We start from the raw sequence: 4,998 nt of genomic DNA on the forward strand, positions 1-4,998 counted from the left end.
TGAGGAGGGAGAAACTAGGACCCAGGGCGGATGGCTGAGGAGGGAGGAGCGAAGTGTGACGTCTGCTTTGAGGAGGGGTGAGTGGAAAAGCAGGCGACGTTGCTTTCCTCTAGCATAGATCACATACAGGAGATGGATTTTCCCTGACAATGTCCTAAGATGCGTTCTGTAATGCTTAGCTACTGCGGGTCAGATTGCTTCTCTGGTCTTCTGATCTCCTCCTTTCTTCTTTTGTCTCCTTCTCCCGAGGGTTCAAATGGTTGGGAGGTGAAGTCTAGCTAGATTTATAGTTTTTCCCTTAAGGCTTTGCGTGCCAACTTTCAGAAAGTCGGAATGCATTATTCTGAAAGGAAAGTATCAATACATTAAATTGAAACTAGTGAGAAAAATGCTAAATTTCCTATAGTTTTTTTTAATGGCAAATTAACATTTCAGACCAGTAAGTATTTTGGCTGATCCAAGATAACGAGTCAATAAAGATTGAGTAGGCAGTTGGATTTTAGGGATCATTAGTGAATTGCCCAAGGCCACACAGGGGTAGGATACAGCTATAGAAGGCTAGGGCGACAACACAGATCTTGGCTAAAAGAGAAACGAAGAGGCCTTAGCAATGTGCTGGTAATTTTATATATTTTAGAATCTTACTCCCCAAAATGATCTGTGAGATGAAAATAACTGCGGATGATCTAGAGGGTGCCCAAAAGACCCCTTGCTGGTGAATTCCCAGTTCTGGGGCAGAGGAGGAGAGGACTATGGTGCAAGTTTATAGCTTTGAATTTCAAGCTGTGGACCAGAAGTCTGCCCTTAGGATATTCTAGGAAGGAATTAAGGAAAAAATCCTTAAAAAAAAATCCTTAGCTCCTCCTACAAAGCATACTGTATATGTGATGTTCATCAAGTACCCCATGCCCTCTTCTCACCCAGCCTGGGATAGGGTAATAGGCCCACGGTTGCTTAAAAGAAGCACAGAAGTTCAGTCTTTGCCCCTTTTATTGCAAATACAACAAAACTGTAGATCTTAAAACAATATACAAAAAAAAAAAAAGTATATTAGGAACAACTAAACATGGGGTTATAGTGTGCATTTTACACAGGAGTTATCGCTAGGGATCAAACAATTGTATTATGTGATTAAGTCTTTTGGGTAGTAGAATCTTAATGCTCATAAATTTATCAGGCAAATGAAGTAGAAAACAACTTTATTATATTAACTGCTTTAGAACTAAATGGTACTCTATGAATGCAAAAATACATCAGTAGAAAGTTCTTCCATTAAAGTATACAGCATTTATTTAACAGGCTGTTCATAATTTACAAACTTTAATAGAACTATACAAAATAAATTTGATTTAAAATTACTGTACAAAGAAAAAAATACAATTATAAGGCACAACAGCAACAAACATAAAAACTCAACATTGCAGGTCTCAGAGCAGCCAGATACAGACTTTGTAATAAATGAAGAGCCAAGCACAGAGCAGCCAGATACACAAAGTCAAGAGCTGATGCTTCTTTTCACTCTCATCTGTCCGAGAGTATTACTTTACATTTACATAATCTGCTCCATGTCCTGAAAATTGTACAATTTTATTGGACTTAGCTGCCTCTCTGCATAGGACTGAAGAAGTGTTTCATTTCCAAGCAAGTTTAACTCCCCCAAACAAGCTGTACCTATTTTCTTAAACAGCTTTTTCAAAAAGGTCACATGAGAAGAAACTCTGGTAAGTTACTGCCAAATAGAGAAACTAGAGACTACCTGTGTCTGCAAAAGTATTGGAGGTAAAGTAAGGATGAAAAATTGGGGCACAATCATTTGTAGTAAAGAGGAACACGACCCAAATAATACAAAAAACAAAATGCCTATTGAAAGAAATGATTCTATGAAACTCTCCAATATACATTTTTTTTTACATTTCATTTTAATATTTGCCAGAGATCCTCTCTTATGAACCACGGTCAATTAATAAAGGTATTTTACTAAAGAAATGCCTGAACTATTGTTGCCTTTAATTTACATGGACAGACCCCACAAACCACCAAGAAAAATGGAAAATAAAAATATAATAAAGTAGTGCAAATGTTGTATAATTAAATGCAGGGAAGTGATTGGAGCAATGATGAACAAATGATTTTGCATTTCCAGCCAACTCAATAGGCTCATCAGTGATGGAAGCTGTAGATCAGCAATGATTGGGAGGACCATGGAGCAGAAATCACTTGTAAGCCTATGAAATCTTGTGTCTTCCAGGACTGAACATGAAGGGGCAGATTTATTAAAGGCGGACTATCGTCAAAATGAAAATGTAATATAAGCTTTATCATACTGAAATAAACTTTCTAAATACAATTAATTAAAAATTTTGCATGGTTTCTGAAATAATCAAGTTTATCTTCACTATTCCTCTCTTAGCACCTGCTTCTCTTCATTCTGTCTTCATGCAGCAGTTGGGCGTCGGCCATATCTCTTTCCTAGCAGATGTATTCGAGCTCACTCAAATAACTGATTCCAGTACAAACAAAATAACTACATTTTGTACAAATTCTGCATATAGAGAGACATGATGTCTGGTGATATTAATAGAGTGAGCTCTAATACATCTTCTAGGCAAAAGGAGACCCTCTATAAGATATATTGGATCTAACCGTCAATGAATATCTGACACCCAACTGCTGCATAAAGACAGAATGAAACAAAAAACAAGACGCTGAGAGAGGAATAGTGAACATACACAACATTTTTAATAGAATTTTGTATAGTAGTTTCTTATTTCAGTATGCTGAAGCTTATATTAAATTTTAATTTTTGCCATAGTTCCCCAATAATGTTTGAACATTTAGTGCCTAAAACTATGCACAAGTTCCTAAAGCTTGGCACATAAAGTCGGCAGTAAACCGAGGTATTAGGATGCAGAAACCACACACGAGTTTAGGAGCTCACACATGATATTAGGAGCAGGGATGCACCGAATCCAGGATTTGGTTTGGGATTCGGCCTTTTTCAGCAGGATTCGGATTTGGCCGAATCCTTCTGCCAGGCCGATCCAAATCCTAATTTGCATATGCAAAGTAGGGGCGGGGATGGAAAACGCATGACTTTTTGTCACAAAACAAAGTAAAAAAGGTTTTCCCCTTCCCACCCTTAATTTGCATATGCAAATTAGGATTCAGCCAAATCTTTCGTAAAGTATTTAGGGGTTCAGCCTAATCCAAATTAGTGGATTCGGTGGATCCCTAATTAGGAACCAAATTATCAAACCCCTAAATTATTTTAAAGCTCCTCCTTAAGGCATGAGCAGATATAAGCGGTCGGCTGCTTATTCGGCAGTGTACGAGGCCCTCTGACAGGCTTCTCCGATCGATAGCTGGCCGACCAGATTTAAAAATCCCATTGGATCGAGGACTGGATTGGTTTGTTGATGTGGCCCCTGATCCAACCACCCGTATTCTTCACGCTGTGATCCGATCGTTGGGATATAGTGCACACAACCAAACTAGCAGATCTCACTATGTATGGTCAGCTTTACTTTGTAACCAATTCTGAAGTTTTACTGCACCATGCATGAATTACTAGGCAGCAAGCCAACAGCACCAGCAGAATATCTGATTAGTGGGGAGAATGCCCCGGATACAAGCATGCGTGTCCAGTTGCTGGTGTGAGCAGAATGGAAAGCAGATATGCAAGGGCTGGGCAGGGTGGAACTAAAGGAGTTACAAATGTGACATTCTGCTTGAACCATGAAAATTCTAACTGGCCTACATAAGTAGAAGCTGCAGGGAACGTGTAAAACAGGTAGCAATTAAAATAACCGTAATAGAAAAAAAAAAATCTAAGGTTAGAGAAAGTGTATTAAAAATATATGCTAAAATTCCTTTTGAATACATTGGTGGAAAATCCAATCTGATCAATTGTAGCTATGTCAGTGGAGCTTCATTTTCATAGTGGGAGTCTTAGTCTGAGCCAGTGATGGGGTCAGCTTCTGCAGAACTCCAGCTATGTGCCGTTTATAAATAAACACATTTAACCATGGGGGATCCATTAATGCATAAACAGCAATTATGCATTAATGGACCAGATTTGTTTGGATATAGCAATTTTATTCTTTTAGATTTCTGGCTGCTCAGTGCTTTGAAGAAAATCTGTGCGGATCTGATTTCAGTAGAGTACAAAGTACTGGCCTTATGGGCACTCAAACCAGTGTCCATGAAAATGCCAATGCTGCTGGCACCCTGAGATCTGGAACACAGTAATTATGTGCCACTGCACCCTTTAGCTGCTCATACACAAGATCTACTTGTTTGAAGAGGCTGATCACATTATGTGCCTATGCAAACCAGTCAAGGGAGGACTGTATTAATAGACTGAAGCAGTCCTTGCCTAATCCTGGGACTTTAACCCTTTCCCTGATAGATATCTGCCTGATCCTAGGCCAGATATTGGTCACCCCAATCATTGGTTATTGCCCTTCAGTTTGGCCCCCTGCTGAGGACAATAAGCTACAGATCCACTAAAGAGTGACCTAGTCAACAGCTAATATTGGCCTGTGTATGGCTACCATACACCTTGGCACCAATTCAGAAGAGATTACATTTCTTATGGAAGGGCTTGTCACTGGTTTTGCCCAATAAACAAGCAGATTTGGCCTGGATAGCCCCAGATGGCTATATATAGACAAATACTATCTGAAAGTTTGCCAGCAATTCAGAGAGAACAGCAAACCCAGCAGGAGTAAATTTTTCTCTCTGGAAAGCAGCTCTTTAACAGGGCAACAATCTCTAGAGCAGTCATTTTCACCCTCCCTGATCCTGTATATTTCATTTATTGGCTTGAAGGAAAATGGTTAGTTGGCACATTTTTTTTGGCAACTGCATAACAGAATACTTGGAATGTTTAAGACGATTTATCCTTAACCTAATATTTCCTTATATCGATACCAGTCTTTAGCTTGCACATTTTCATCTAGCTTATTTACAACTACCCGCAATAACCATTTTGCAAAA

This window comes from Xenopus laevis, chromosome 6L (assembly GCF_017654675.1).
Source record: "Xenopus laevis strain J_2021 chromosome 6L, Xenopus_laevis_v10.1, whole genome shotgun sequence".
In the NCBI taxonomy this organism is placed as follows: domain Eukaryota; kingdom Metazoa; phylum Chordata; class Amphibia; order Anura; family Pipidae; genus Xenopus; species Xenopus laevis.